The sequence below is a fragment of the Macaca nemestrina genome, chromosome 11, assembly GCF_043159975.1.
Source record: "Macaca nemestrina isolate mMacNem1 chromosome 11, mMacNem.hap1, whole genome shotgun sequence".
Lineage (NCBI taxonomy): Eukaryota > Metazoa > Chordata > Mammalia > Primates > Cercopithecidae > Macaca > Macaca nemestrina.
Window position 1 is genome coordinate 54,885,323 of NC_092135.1, and position 16,651 is coordinate 54,901,973.

At 34.9% G+C, this 16,651-nt stretch overlaps 1 long non-coding RNA gene across 2 annotated transcripts in view; it reads right to left on the reverse strand.

The window, feature by feature from the left end:
- Positions 1 to 16,651, reverse strand: part of LOC105493219 (uncharacterized) — a 64,747-nt gene that overhangs the window by 37,939 nt on the left and 10,157 nt on the right. For both annotated transcript variants that reach the window (XR_011609788.1, XR_011609787.1), the window contains exon 2: positions 4,056 to 4,366. This is a non-coding gene — a long non-coding RNA (uncharacterized lncRNA). The remainder of the gene's footprint in view (positions 1 to 4,055; positions 4,367 to 16,651) is intronic.

Genomic DNA, 16,651 nt, shown 5'->3' on the forward strand with positions numbered 1-16,651 from the left:
AAATGGATAGGATTTAAGATATGATTGTGAGATTGTTATCCAATTGCATAAATCTATGTATAAATGCAGGTTCATATTTATAGACACTGAATATAACAGAAAAAGACATAGATATTTTCATCTAGGAACTTTTATGTACATTTTAAATCATTGTTTAGTATATATTTCTCTCAATAAAAGTACATGCTGAACTGGAAGAATTCGTTGTAATAAAATATAAAGCCAGGCTATTATACTACTAGCTCAATAGCACAATGCCTCAGATATTTAAATTTGTGCAGAGGGAGTTAGTTATATATAAAACTCTTTGGCCAAACCCGCCACATATACAGTTGGGAGGACACCAGTTGAGTATGGGTGAATAGAGAAGTTTAGAATCTTGCATAAAAAAAAAAACCTCCTTACAAAATGTGCACATGAGAATCAATAAAATTTCAAGGATCCTTTTTACTTAAATAAAAGATGCAAAAGGTATTGTGGTAGTAAGTGTGCATCTGTTCACCCTTAGAACAGAATTTCAAATACTTAATGTTTTGAAAAATTCCTTTGCCAACCTACTTTATTACCCCATGTAACTGAATCATTTTATTTTCTGTGTAAATTGCTTGTAAACTTGCTTTCCATTTAATTACAATCCAAGACAGTTTAGAACACACACATATACATACACATACGTACACATACATACATACATACACATCTGGGTTAGAGAATCTGAGCATTTAAGAGCTATAAGGAAATTTTGAGCTGTTTGGTCAAACTCCAGCCTCAAGTTAGCAGACATCAAACTGGGATCACAGAATCTGAGTCTTTGTCCCAATTCACAGAGCACAAAATCTTCGATGTTCAGGTTCATAGTCACTCACCTTTCTGTCATATCTCCCTCCTTTATCGTTTCACAACTATTGTCTGTTTCGCCTTTTGGCTTGGTGTTATGCCAGCATGCATTCCCTTCTCCTATACCTAGAGAGGCTCATGGGGATTTCCCATACTTCCTCCAACACAGCAAACAGACTAAACACATATGGTCCAAAGTCCAACCTCATGGTGTCAGTCTAGGCCTTATTTCTTGAGATGATTCTCTTCTCAGATGAAAATCACTCACTGGTTACAAAATCAATGTTGGAAAAAATGAACTTTTTTTTTTGTAACATATCTGTTTTGATCACATTCCCAATGGAGCCATAAAATAACACAAAATAACATCGTATGCACTACTTTTGAAGTCTGCACTGAGTTACGGGTCTGAAACATTATCAATTGCACTGTGGTATGCATACAAAGCTTCTGGCAGAGAGTGTATCCTGTGAGTCATTTGAGAAATGGGGTGTCTCTGCCAGGCATTCTTTTAGTAGCCCATGCAAGATGTTACTGAAGAGCTGGAGAGAAGAGGGGGCCACTCTACCTCATCATTTACACTGAACCTAAATGAAGAGATCTTAGATTAGACTCACCTCCATCTTTCATAGTAATCTAGGGTAAATATTAAAATAAATCATTCTGTTTATTTAGTCCTAATTTGTCTTTGCCTAGGAAAAGAAGAAGAATCCAGCACTGTAAAATACACCTGGGATCTTACCCGAGATAAAACTACAAACTGTAGTAGGCTAACACAGTCAAGCCTTTATAGTTCCAAAATACTTTAAAATATATTACCTCATTTAGACTATATCCAAATATTTAACCTCATATGTTTGTATTTGGGAACTGTGAAAAACAAGGCCCAAGGAGATATTTTTTTTCTAGACCATGAATCTAACAAATGTTCTGTTTGTTATTTTTATTTTTAGCTATTATTTTCAGTCTTAAATTTGCTGGTACTATACAGTGCTGACAGTTTTTAGACTGTATGTAGAATATGGTATCCCCAGTTAGGGACTCAACAGAGCCATAATAATGGCTCAACAGAAAGGGTGTATATACCTTGGAAAGGGCCAAAAGCTCATATGAATGTTTTGTCATTAGCACACATCTATCTTGTGCCAAGAGATCTTTTTTCTAGTTATCCTCTAGAGTATTAAATGTTTAAATGTTTTCTGCAGCCACCCTGTTCTCTAGATCCCATGTACTGAAAGACTTACAGGTCCCTGGGAGAATATTTTGTGAAGGTCTTAAAGAAAGCTACATTTGCTTCCTTTTCTACTTGTGAGCCTTTTTGATTAAAACTCCTCCCTTACTGATGTCATCCAGATCAGCTCAAGGAAAACATTTGACAGGTCCATCTGTGTCCACAGTCACCCACAAACATGGGAAACTGCCACCCATCTGCCTCCCTATGCTTTGTTTTGCTCCTGTCCTGGTTATTTTGTTCTCTTGTAGCTACAGGGGATATTAATACCCTCCTGTCTTCCAGAAATGTGAAGAGAATAGATCTATGTTAGCTTGTGCTCCTGAGAGAAAGATGTTATAGAAATAGCATATGCTATCACACTGTTATTTACATGCAATTGTACAAGTTTTCTAGTAACATCCTCACATTTTAATGAACATGTTGCTTAACTTCCTACCTGGATTCACTATTAATCATTTCAATTTAATTACGGCTCATCAATTATTCTGCATTTCCCAAATAGATTGTTTACTCTTAATGACAGAAATGTTATAAATTTGGGGACACATTTTGGATTTAATTACTTTCTTGTCTATTGCCTGCATTTTATGATGTCATTCACTAACGTTGCCAAGAGTTGAATATTTGCATTAGTTCCTTTTTTATTTTGAATAACAACATACACTTTTTGGTAAAACAACACCAGGATGATTTCAAATCAGGGAAAATGCAAATGAGAGGCTTAAAGATGTGAAGCAATCCAAATATTTTATTTATCACATTCCTGGGGCATTGTATGAAATTCCAATAGCAATCAATGATCTTATGATTCAAACAATCCTATAAATATGATAAGAATTCATAATAGCTGTCAAAATTCAAAACAAAACAAATATGTCAGTGAATTTCAAAAAGGATTATTTGAGTCAATTTTGATCATTGCTTTTTTATAAAGTCATATCATTTGAAACTGATATGTACAGATTAGAGCTCAATGTACAAATTTACAGCCATGTCATATGAATTTAAAATCTTTTAAGATACACACATCCACCATTGTCATGTAGCTTTGAAATAATGCAAAGAACCAATTTACTATTTACTTGTCATTGCCTCTGATTCATTTTCCTCAGTAGGTAATTCCACTCCTACCATAAGTATATGCAAGAAATGCTAGATTATGATAGTACAAAATAATTTTGCTTATTTAAAGACTTTATCTTCATTTTCATAATGTGCAGCTTTTCCTCAAAGATTGATTTCGTGTTGTGATTTATTTCCTGGTACTCAAAAAAATTCAAAAAACTTAAATCTCTAAATATATGTTTGAATATACCATCAATTTAATATCCACGAATAATACAAACCTCATTTTGCTCAAACAAAGGTTACTGTACATAGTATCTGAAATGACTTGATATATTTTCCATTCTTTTATTAAGTAACTAATCTTCAGGTTAAAAAAAGTTTTTTAATGGAGATAAACCTCAGTTAATATTTTAGAAGGCAAATTGTTGTTACGGTTATTGATTCCTTGTTTTATGTGGAAACAAATTAGAGATGCTCAAAATTCTCATTTTTTAAATTTCAGGAGAACGTGTACATAATTAAATATATTTCTGTGTAAATGCAATAGCACCCTCTGGAGGTCTGAAACACTTTGCATAACTTCCATAAATCAATGTCTTCTTTTGTTATCTCCACATATTTTTGTTGGCTTAGACTTTTAATATTTTATATTCTGATAATCATATTTGTCTTGTAAAGTGATTAAATACATTTAATCTATTATTACTTTCTATCATGCATTCATTGTGATTTGTGTGTCATCTCATTTGTAATGTTGCAATGTAATAAGAAAATAATTCAGCTGACCTTGGTGATGTCTCTGTAACTTTCCTATTTTTTATCATGCAAAAATATTTTCCAAACAAGAAATAACAAGTTTCATTTCCGAAATCCCTTAGTATCTGGTTATATGTAGACAACAGGAAACTAATTTTACCTCCTTTGAAGATTCCTCATGAAAACAGTTACTTTCATTCTTCATGCCCCTGATGAACAAACACAGCTGTGGTTTTTCTGTGGTTTTGAAGCTAATTTATCAGAGATGGGAGAATTTGGAAAGGAGCAGAGGTCAGAAAACATCGGAAAAAATATCATGAGTCACTGGAACACATTCAAGGACCAAAGTGACTTCTATTGTGCCATAATAATATAAATAAATGATCCCATAATCATTGGCCTCTCTGCAACAGCTCTGCATACAAAGGTCTTTTTGAAGTTCAGGGAGATGCAAACAGAGCTGTTCATCCACTATAAAAAAAAAAAAAAAAGGGATGAGCATATGACTAATATTGGGTAGGAAGAAATAATGTCATTTGATTCTGAATGAAGCCAAGGCTTCCCTCTCCCTGAGGTTGTTCAAGAGGACACATCTTAGTTTCTTGGCTCACTGCAACTTCCGCCTCCCAGGTTCAAGCAATTCTCCTGCGTCAGCCTCCCAAGTAGCTGGATTACAGGCGCATACCACCATGCCCTGCTAATTTTTTGTATTTTTAGTAGAGACAGGGTTTCATCATGTTGGCCAGGCTAGTTCGGAACTCCTGACCTCAAGTGATCTGCCCACCGCAGCCTCCAACATGACACGCAGTTGAGCTGTCCTCTGGGAAGACTGGTCTCTGCTGGCTCTAATTAGAGGAGGCAGGGGATCTACCAAATAGTGCTCACCCAAAGGCAGATGACAGTGAAGATGTCATACAGGGTCTTCCAAATTGTTGCGTGAAAAGATAACAAACATACAACCAAAAGGAATTATAACTCTAATCTCAAGCACTTGAATGTACTCTAACGTGTATATACAAAGATAAATACAAAAAAAAAAAGATAATATTTAAACAAACTAAAATGCACTGGAAAATATTAACACAAAAATGACTATATTTCTAATAGGAAATAGGAAAAATCCAAGATTGGATGCACTAGAATTGCTTCAGTCATTCTTTCCCCAGTATTCTGTTCCTTCTCTCCATCTTTCTGTTCACTCACCTTAATTATACCTAAATCATCAGAAGATTCAGGTCAGAACTCTGCCAGCAAAACTGCACACTTTAACTATTTTAATAATTATAAAAATGAAAGATTTGTATGCCACATCATTTGGATTTTGACTGACTTTCCTGAGTTCATCCAGTCGCAGGAATATGGGTAAGTTTCATAAGCTTACTTATGAAAACTGGTGAGGAGACTTACATGAAGAGATGCTTGCAAAGCATTTGGTCATATCTAGTGCAGAAAAAAAGGCTGGTTTTCATATAATTTTAATTATTTAACTGATATTATATATATTATATAAATGATAAGTAATTATTTATTTAACATTTTCTCAGCATCTAGTGCACTATTCAAAACTCATTATAAATATTAACAAATTTACTCTTCCTAACAACCCTATGAGGTAGCTAATGTGTCATTAGCATCATCACTATCATGTTAACAGATAAATCTGAGACACAAGTTAAGAAACTTTCCCAGGGTCACACGGCTAGTAAGTACTAGAGCAACAGTTGAATTGCAGGCCGTCTGGATACAGTCTATTCTATGCATTTAGCTACAAGGTGGTTCTGCTGAGGGGCTACTGCTGCTATCACTGTTGTTGAATAAAATTGTCATATAGCATTCTATTTCCAAATTTGCCAAATAAAGCTATATAACAAGATAGTGATGATAACTTTACCTGTGGATGTTAATACAATGATGTGATTGAGATGTCAGTATAAGTGAAATTTGTCTGAGAAATTATAACTTTGACAGTCATAAAAACATAAACCATCTTGGAGTTTTTTAACTTGTCCTTAATATTTCCTTACACTCTTCCTCCTTTTGGTGGTCATTAATTTCTGAATGATTCTTCCCACTAGCCTCCTGCTTTAAAGTAGAAACTGGAACTAAAATGAGAAAAATAAACCAAGTCCTTTGACCCCTCTTGTATCCATTGTACCCAGCATTTTGATTCTGTGTATGTCCTGGCACTACACCATCACAGTGCTATGGTTTCTCCATCAGAATCATTCCCCAGCAATTCTCAGAGATAAAGGTTGAAATTCTAGAGAGGCCCATTCTTCAGAGACCAGTAGACTTATTTTGAGTGACATTTGTGCTTTCTTAGTTATGAAAGAGCAATGGCAAGTGCTATGAATGTGCCTGGGAGTTTTGATGTTTCGTTTAGACCAGATTCTCTTTGTAAAAGATTCATTGCTTAGCCTAGTGCTAAGAGTGAAAAGGCATTTGTCCACATTCTTCTTAATCATTGAATCTCAAACTCAAATAGGCATCAGAATTTCCCCAGAGATTCTGATTTAGAAGGTCTAGAAGAGGACCTAGAGGATTCTGAATTTTCAGGTGATTCTGATGCAGGTGGCCCAAGTACTGTACTTAAAGAAACCTTTTAGGACCAGCAGTCCTAGGAAGTCAGGGAAGGGGTGGTCCAGAGTCTCCTGGGAGCTATTTCAAGTTCATATGTCTAAAGGCCACACCAAACTCAGAGAATCAGGAGCTCTGGAGGAGGAAGATCTGAATATGTGTTTCTGGAAAGAACTGCTGAAGTTTTCTGCAACACTCCCTGACTTTGCTGTGTTCTGGAATTGTGATTTGAAGGCTGTGTTGGGTGAAATCCCAGGAAGTCAGGCCTTTTGTATGGCCAAATTGGTAGTGGCCTCCTATTAGCCCTCTTACTAAAGCTCTACTCATATTGCTTTTTTAAAATATGGGATTCAACATAATGCTTGTTTGTTTTTTGGTATATTGAGGATAGAGCATTCTTGGGAAAAAATGGAAAAAAGAAGAAAAATTATTTTAAAATCATAACCATAGAATTAATATCAGAGATTTCACTAAGGCCATATAGTTAATTTTGATCATTATGAACCAGCTTTGTATCCAGCTTCATTTCCCCTTTCTCCTATAAAAGGTGTGATATTGAGGGAGTGTCTCAAATCATGAGAATCTCTAAATCTAAATGTTAACAGGTGATATTAATAAACTTAATTTTATTGTAAGCCCATGACCTAAAATTCAAAAAGTCACCCATTTCATTTTATTATTTCTAAAGATAATGCTACAGAAATAATCATAAAAAACAATAAATTGACAGTTAAATCCATAAGTTAGTTACAACTGATTTTTCACAAGCTTTCCACTTCCACTCAGCTATCAGCACCAAGAAAAAGGCTGATTTATTCTCTGTATGCTTCATAATGAGCACATGGACTGAATGAACTGAGTGTTCTATTTATTCCTGGTTACAAACTGGCAAGGTTGCCAGTGGACCAAGAAAAATGTTTCTAGTGTGATTATTAATGTCTGTTAAGAACCCAGAGTCTGGATTGTGACCATAAAATTTATAATACAAAATTTATAGTCTGTCAAACACTGAAAGTCAAAAACTAAAAACAGGAAATGAACTAAATGTAAAAACATAGGTGGACTAAGAACAAGCATTAACTACTCACTAGAAAGATTTTTTTCTTATTTAAAAAATACTTTTGTTCTAATAGAGCCATCTTAAGGTTCAAAATCAACTAATTAAAATAATTTGTATAGAAAATGCTTATACTCACAATTTTTGATTGTGCTGTACATGGAAGAGGGTGATAACCAATGAAATGACTAAATAAAAGTCATTTAGATCACAACTTTGACCCATTCGGCTCATCAGATTTGTCTTTAACAGAACCTCCAGGTGGCAAATATAACCTATGTATTTTATTCTTTTCTCTCTCAGTAAGCAGCCACAAAATCCAGGGAGATAGCTCAAAGTTAAGCTCAAGATGGAGAAGAAGTATAGTAAAATGTATTGTGGTGAAGGAAAAAAAAAGTTTAAAAACATTTTCAATATTATCTTTGCACAATCATCCATTTAACAAACATTGATTGAGTACCTTCCACTCCTAGCCATTGGGGATGTAAAAATGAGGCCATTGTTTGTCATCTAGGAGAGAGGTTTCAGTCCCATAGTAGTGGCCCATTATTGAGCTGTGAAATCAATACAATAGATTGTGACCACCATTTTTTTTTTCAAAAACAGACCAGAGTAGAAAATATTAAAGCATGCCACTCATAATAAGAGAATATGTTATTTCTCGGAGCTGTGTTTCAGTCTGCATCCGTGTAAATGTGAGCGTGTGTGTGTGTGTTCCAGATCAAAATGTAAAAAATGTATTTTAATGATAGCTGCATTTAAAAAGTTTGAAAGCATCTGTTAAAGAGTCTACCAGATATAAGAATCGCTTGAACCGGGGACTCAGAGGTTGCAGTGAGCAGAAATCATGCCACTGCACTCCAGCCTAGGGGACAGAGCAAGACTCTGTTCCCCCTCACTCCTAAAAAATAGTCTGCCAGAGAAGTAGACAGTTAAACATAGAATTAAAACAAAATGTGGTAGGTGCTTTTTTTAGAGAAGTAGAAAAGTAACCCTAGAATCTAAAGAGAAAGAATGGCTACCTCTGCCAGGAGGGTTGGAAATGACCACTGAGGGACAGTCTTGATATTCAAACTATGTCAAAAATGATGAAATTGGAGATAGAGAGGAAGACTTGACAGGACATTCCAGGCAGAAGGAACCAATTGTATGGGAAGTTCTGAAAGGGAGCACTGTGTTTACACAGGGGTGAGAATGTGGAGATGGGGGAGGATAAGATTTTTGGGGGCAATGGGAGGGGAATGGTATGTGATAAAGACAGAGAAGTGTATATGCAACAAGCTTGTCATTGAGAAGAATGATAATGATGGGCATAGTTTGCTTTGTTTTGTTTTCTTATTTTTGAGAAAGTAACATTGTCACCAAGACTGCCTGGAAGAGAAAGGGAGATAAGTGAGAAGATTCTTGCAATCCTTCAGGCTAACGCTGCTGAGAATTGAGCATAGTAAAGATGGAGAGGAGATGCCACATTTGGAAAGCAATTCTAACAGAATCCGCATGATTTCAAGTCTAATTATGCATATATACTGAGCTATCAATGATTCAAGTGATCCTATTATTGCAAGACTACAAAGACAACAGCATCAGAAGGTAAGAGAGACATCTATTTTTTCCCCTTTGATAATATCATTTTATTTTCAATAATGAGCAACTGTGTAACTTTTTTAAACCTTCATTTTTAATCTGCTAAATGGAGATGCACGTAATACAATTTAAAAGCCTTCAATAAAAGGTTTTTTTAAACTTTGTGTTCTTTTGAACAGACTCTGTTTTATCATTACATAATTCTGCATTATAAAAACACATGGTTGCTGGTGCCATCCACCAGCAACTGTAATTCAAATGTCTCACTTCTTAAACCAAAGGCATTAATATGACTAGCCCAAAGATATCAGAGAAATAACATACTAATCATTTTTCTTTTATTTAAAAATGAATTTAATAAAATAAATTGAATGAAGATTTTATATGGCACAAACTATTTAGGTAAGAGAAAAAATAAGCCATGTTGGTCATATCATCAAAATAATAGGAAAGTTCTGTTTCTCTTTTAACCTTGTTCATTCCAAGACACATAGCCTGTACACATTATCTCCTTATCCTGCCATAATGAGAAGGCATCCTTATGACACATTTCAAACTTTCCATCTGGGCATCACAGAATCATTTGCTCCCCAAAGAAAGACATCCACTTCACAGGAAAATGAAAATAAAAGCAAGTCAACTCAAGTTTTGGGGATTCCCTAGAGTGCAAGGCTTGTGGCCCAAACGTCTGTTTAGTTGCCTTGACAAAAACCACCTGATTATCTCAATCAATGCAGGAAAGGCCTTCAATAAAATTCAACACTCTTTTATGCTAAAAACTCTCAATAAACTAGGTACTGATGGAATGAATCTCAAAATAATAAGAGCTATTTACGACAAACCCGCAGCCAATATCACACTGAATGGGAAAAAGCTGCAAGCATTCTATTGGAAGACCGGCACAAGACAAGGATGCCCTCTCTCACCACTCCTATTCAACATAGTATTGGAAGTTCTGGCCACGGAAATCGGGCAAGAGAAAGAAATAAAGGGCATTCAAATATGAAGTCAAATTGTCTCTGTTTACAGATGGCATGATTATATATTTAGAAAACCCCATCGTCACAGCTCAAAATCTCCTTAAGCTGATAAGCAACTTCAGCAAAGTCTCAGGATACAAAATCAATATGCAAAAATCACAAGCGTTCCTATACACCAGTAATAGAGAAACAGACAGCCAAATCATGAGTGAACTCCCATTCACAATTGCTGCAAAGAGACTAAAATACCTAGGAATCCAACTTACAAGGGATGTGAAGGACCTCTTCAAGGAGAACTACAAACCACTGCTCAAGGAAATAAGAAAGGACACAAACAAACGGGAAAACATTCCATGCTCATGGATAGGAAAAATCAATATTGTGAAAATGGCCACACTGCCCAAAGTAATTTATAGATTCAGTGCTATCTCCATCAAGCTACCACTGACTTTTCACAGAGTAAGAAAAAAACCACCTTCCATATGAAAGTATAAATAACCACTCTTAGCTATTTTCCCTAGGACTGTAAAAATTCACATTAAGATAACTTCCCAGATATTTTTAATTAAGTACATTATGGCCAAATTATGCCACATGTGTTATGCCAGATGTGTAATGCCATGTAAATGGAACAATGTGGGGATTTCCTATTTCTCTGTAGTAAGAGCCAGTCAAGGAATGTGGTTTGGAGAAGTCAAAGAGTGCTAAGAATTTGAAGACTTGGACTCTATGTTTTGTTCTTTCTCCAGCTGACAGGTGTATGACTGTTCATTCTTCCTTATAGTTTGTTCACTCTAAGCGAGGGAGGAGGGGAGGGGGCACGTCAGATTAGATGGATGTTAAGATTTCTTCTAGCTCCAAAATTCACTAATTTTGTGAACAGCTTATAAAATGAGAAAGAAGGGAAAGTGCCTTCAGCCCATCCTGGTGATTGGGTCCATATGAATCGGGAATAAAACAGACAAATCATGAAGAACGTGAGTTTGAGCACTAGCCACAGAGATCACAGGTGGAGAGGAAAGGCAATGATAGTTATCAGGCTTGAAAACAATTTGTAAATGCCTCTAAGAATAGTGAATTGTGTCCTGTTCTCTGTAAAATGCCTTCTCTTGTTCACCACAAAGTGCAAATTTTATAGTTTCACATGACTATCCTAAGAATTATTAATAGTACTTATTTGTTCACTATTCTGAACGTAGGTGGGGAATAAGAAACAAAATAAAGACTCGTTCTCTCATGTTTTCCATATCTAGGATTTTTCCATATCTAAGATTTCTTAGACTTCTGAGAACCATTAGTTCATGTAAAGAGACATTGTCTTTGAGTAAGTTTATGGCCTTGTCTTCATAAAATAATTTAAAATTGCACATCTGGTAATGAACTATGATTGTAGGTATTTGCCAAGCTTCTCTCAGGGGGTAAATCTACTCTCATTGAAGTGTAAGTCTAAGTTCCTCTATTGAAACACTTTGATTTGAATTTGAATTTTGGGGAATTTATCCTTTTTCTAGGTTTTCAGTTCTGGAAAATCTATGCAAAATAGAAGTTAACAGATGGATCAAGAAACCCACAGAACAATGTTTGTGTTGAAGAATTCTCAGCAAGTGCCCTGTGAGAGGGCTCCCATCTGGAAAGGACTGCAGCTGTCTTTTGGCATTAACTAGATGGGTATTCGTAACAGGTTCATGTCAACTCTTTAATAGAAAATCAATTCCTAAAATCACTGTAAAATTAAAGAGTTATTTTTATTAATTTCTCCATCCTGTATTAATTCAGGCACACAACTCCATTTTGAATTTAAAGTGGCCTTGGCCATTTTGTCAATTATCATCTTTGCTTTGGTAGATGAAGAAACACATTGTGCTGGTCAGAGGTTGAGGCTGGTTTGAATGGACCTGCCAAAAGGTGAGTGTGATCAACTGACTTTAAATATGTGCTCTTCTTTGATGGACTTTTATGTCAACATAGTGCTCAGGATGAATGGCTTTCCAGTTGAATACAGAAGCCTAGAAACAATGCATACACATTCAATTGTGCTATTACTATTTATATGTCTAGGAGGAGAAATATCTGTTCAATAGTCAATGCTTCTAACACCTAACTCATACTACCTGGTATATGTTTCATGCTTATACCATGTTAACAGTTTTATTTCCAGGGAATCTGATCCTTTCATTTAATTCTAGCTTTTACCAACATTGTCAACTATCAGCTTTGTTAAGTAACCACGTGTGGCTAGTGGATACCATATTAGACAGCATAGATCTATACTTTGACTTCCAAATCATCCCCAGATTTTTGGCTTATGGCCACCCAGACCCTGAAATCCAAGCAAATTGTTCCCGACTGTCTGCCATTCTTTGCCTGCTGAAAGTGCCTTTTTTTTGTCTTATGAAGTATAACTCAATGTCAAAGGGGTTTATGTAATATTTAGACTTGTATTATAAGAAATTAATCTTCACATGAAAAATCTTTTGATTACAGAGTATGCTTTGTCAGTGATTGATTGACTAACTCATTTATTCATATAATAATGCCACCATTTACTTCTATTTATATTCTTGAACTGTAACAGAAAGTTTCTATTTGTGCTATGCTAGTAGGTGGATTACATGGTTATCATAATCTTTCTACCTGTTTTACTAGGCTTTCTGGAAATAACAATCTCTTATTTTCTTTGTTAATGATTCTCCCTCAAAATCACTTTCCTCATAAAGAACCAAAATTTGGGGATGATGTGATGATGTTATCTATAGGGAATTCTGCTCTTCCCCTACTCTACACCTCTGCCCCTACATCATTGGTATAAAGGGAATAAAATCCTTATTTTCATCATGTCTTCATGAACATTTACTTTTAGAAGAGAAGAGACATATATAACTCCTTTACAGATATACAATAGTAGCACATAAATAGTATAATCATTATTAGAAAAGAGTTAACACTTTATTTCAATTACCTTGGGCTACTGTTAAAAAAAGGATAATACACAGTTGCAAGTGAAAATCCTTGTCCATCCTCATACTCACAGAAGGAGAGAAAAGTAAAACAACATAACCTTCCATAATTTTACACACTTTTTTTTATTTGGTGGAAGGGGATCAGGCTGATCTCCTACAAAACCCACACTCTAGCCCTTGGTTATATTGCTTTATATTGTTCTTCCTTTTCCCTGCCTCTCTATGTCAAAAATGAATTGAGGACAATAATGATGATCTTCTAATCTATTATCTTTCCACATTAACAGGATAAGTGATAGATATGCAATAGAGTAATAAAATTCCGTAAGTTGATTTCTGTGTTGACAAAGAACCCTGTGGTGATGAAAGTCCAGAACAAGTTTATTAATAAAACAATTAGTCAACATTTATTTTTTGTCTACTATGTACTCTGAATTAATGCATATATAAAATAAATATAAAATAGGATGCTAGCACTCAGTAACTCCATGTGGTTTATAAAACCAAGAGTATTGCTCAAGAGGCTCTTGGGGACAGAAACAATATGGAATTCATGACTTCATTTATGTAGAGAATCTATAAGAACTTTACACTTTAAGGCTGTAGGACTTCTGACACTCAGTGATGGCAGAAGTAAACAAGGAAAGATTAGGAAGGAGGTGGTACCTCAGTTGTGACTTGATAAGCAAATAAAATTTGGTGAGAATTCTGGAAGGGCAGATGACATTCCAGGGAGAGAGTTACTAGATATAAGTGGGAAATAACCTGGGAAAAGACGGTAGTGGTAGGATGGAGAGGTTGGCATGAACCTTAAAATCTTGAAAACCTTAAAACCTATCTTAAAAGGAAAATAGAAAATAAGCTCCAGCTACACATGCAACAGAGAATCTTTGTTTTTGATTCAATAACATATTTTAACAAGAATTAGGTCTTAAGATTTTCTTCTGATCACAAGAAGTTCATGAAAATACCAGCTGGTGGTGATAAATTTTCCTCACCTTCTTCTTCCTTCCTTTCCTCCTTTTTCTCCTCTTCCTCCACCTTCTCTTTCTTGCTTATCTTTTGCTTTTTTATTTCTTCTTTTATTTATATTTTCATGTTCTGAATACCATGAGCCTACTGTATATCAAAGGACAGTTCCAATGAGTTCCAATTTGTATAGTACTCTCCTCACCCGTGATTAAGGAACAAGTCGGTGATGTGGAAGGAGAGGCAGCAAGTAGTAACTGGCCAGGGAAGGGAAGTGTCTAGATTCCGGGTATTCAGCATTTCTGTAAATGTTTACTTTCCCTCTCAAAAAGGAATGTTCCCCTGGAATGGTACCTGTTTGTGCAGCAGAGGAGTCTAAACTGCAAACATTACTCAAATTATTTTTAATATGAAAATATGAAACGAAACAGTTTTCCTTGTGCCTTTTATGTTACTAAGGCAGTCTTTCATCATTAATATATTAAAATAATAAAAGCAAGTAAATTTAGAGATGAAGTGTGCCTTTTCTAAGTAATTAAGTACTATTAGAGAATCAGAGCTCTTAAGGAAGAACACGCTAAATGTTGAGCAGCGTCTTGATCTTGTTCTTCATATAAGGATGTTGTCAGTTCAATTTACTGAGTCCAGCACTTGCTATTCTGTTGATTCTTGGTTCAGATTTGAAAAAAATAAAATCTGAAGCCCTTACCAAAAATATAGCGTTCATATACAAAGATATATGATAGACACATGTAGAATATAGGATAAATATATGCCCGAAAGCCCAAGAAAATATATGCAAATTTTGCTGTAAATTGTCTATTACTGTCACCACTTGTCAGCATGTCACCAAAACAGTAGCTATCTTAGACCATCAGTTTCTCTAATGAGTAATTAGAGGATCGTGGAATTAGAAGAATGCATATTTTTAACAGTAACAATCATCAGAAAGTTATGATAAGAAAAACCATCATAATGCGGAGTCCCTGACTTCTGTTTCAAGAAAAATAGCAAAGGGAATCCAGTAAAAGAAAAGCCTTAGTTAAAATCACTTTTACTATTAGAAATCACTTAATGTTAAGCTAAAAATTTAAAGAAGAATAGTGGCTTTATTCATTCCAACACACCTTATAGATGTCAGATGTGAAAGTGTGGTGTCAGAATATAGAAGAGGCATAACGTCACAGATAAAGAGTTAAACTCTGGCATCTGGGTTTGTCTTCTTTCCTAATCTTTTAATTAATTTTGAAACTTTTTCTCTGTTTATCCTCATTGTACAATCTGCTCAGGCTAAAATTTAGTTCGCCTATGTTGGCATTCATCACAATGTCTTATAAGGAAGCCTCAAATTCTAAGAGATATGCACCCATGTAGACAATTCCAGTACATGGCAGCTTAGGTATGTTATGGGTGTAAAAGCATGTAATTGTCTTTCCTTGTTATAATGAATAGTATTGTAGAAGCCTATGAAGATTCGTTCTTCCTAACCGGCCTTTTACAAGTTTCCTGTCAGTCTCTGAATCAGCTTGAGGCTAAGAAATGAAAATGGAATGTGTGTCAATTTTGTAAATAATTTTCCACTTTTAAGTTCAGTCAAGAGACTCTTGTAATTAAAATTTTTAAATTGTTGCTCTCTCAATTAGCAATACTGCACTGAAGATCTTTAGTGTCTTGGTTAACCAGCCCTTTTTCAAGGAAGGGCCCAGGTCAATGATGTAGATTTAGAAGGATCATAACAACAGATTAGTAAATCTTTAGAACTTTAGCAAAACTGACATTCTAAAAAATCTTAGTCATCCATAATGCCATATATTGCAAAAACCTTTATTGGGGGAATTTTGATATCAATGATTACACTATGATATAAAAATATTAAAAATGCATCAGGAAAAATATCCTGGAAAAGACAGGAACTAAAGAAAACAGATTAATTTGAATGAGATATGTTCCTGGCACCAATATTAATATGATTGAGCCCTGATCTTTGGAACATCGCATGCATTATTAACCCACTGAAGACATAGATAATACGACTTTATATGCTTTTAGGTTATAATTTGAATAACTGGGGAAATAGTTTATTTTTTCAGCGCCTTGCACACTGTGAGTGCTCAATAAATACTAAACAACAATAATATGATATGTAGTGTGTTCCTGAGCCTTCATTTGCATGGCCATCTGGAAAACTCTTGTGTTGTAAACACTAGTTTTATTTTGAGTAAGAATGAAATTACTGCAGAAGTTGTTTAGCATTCTTGGTTCAATTTTTTTCCAGCTTTTCACCCTTTCATTTGGTAGAAAATGTAATAATTCAAAGGTTCTGAGGCTTTTCAACGTACGGAGTGGAAGATTTGGATAGATCGTATTTACATGGTGGCATATACTTTATTAGATTAGTTTTTCATAACTGTTTTATAAATTCATACCCTTTTTGTTTTCATAAATAATTAGCTAATTTTATGTAGTGATTTGTATTTAAGGGTGTATAAAAGAGAAAAATAAATATATAGCAGTGATCTAGGACAATGTGATAAAAAATGACTTAAGTGCCTGGGAAGAGTATCAGGAGATTCAGGGTCTTTAATCTGCTTTTCTAATTTTGTGTTTCCTTCCGTCTTTCCTCCCTCTC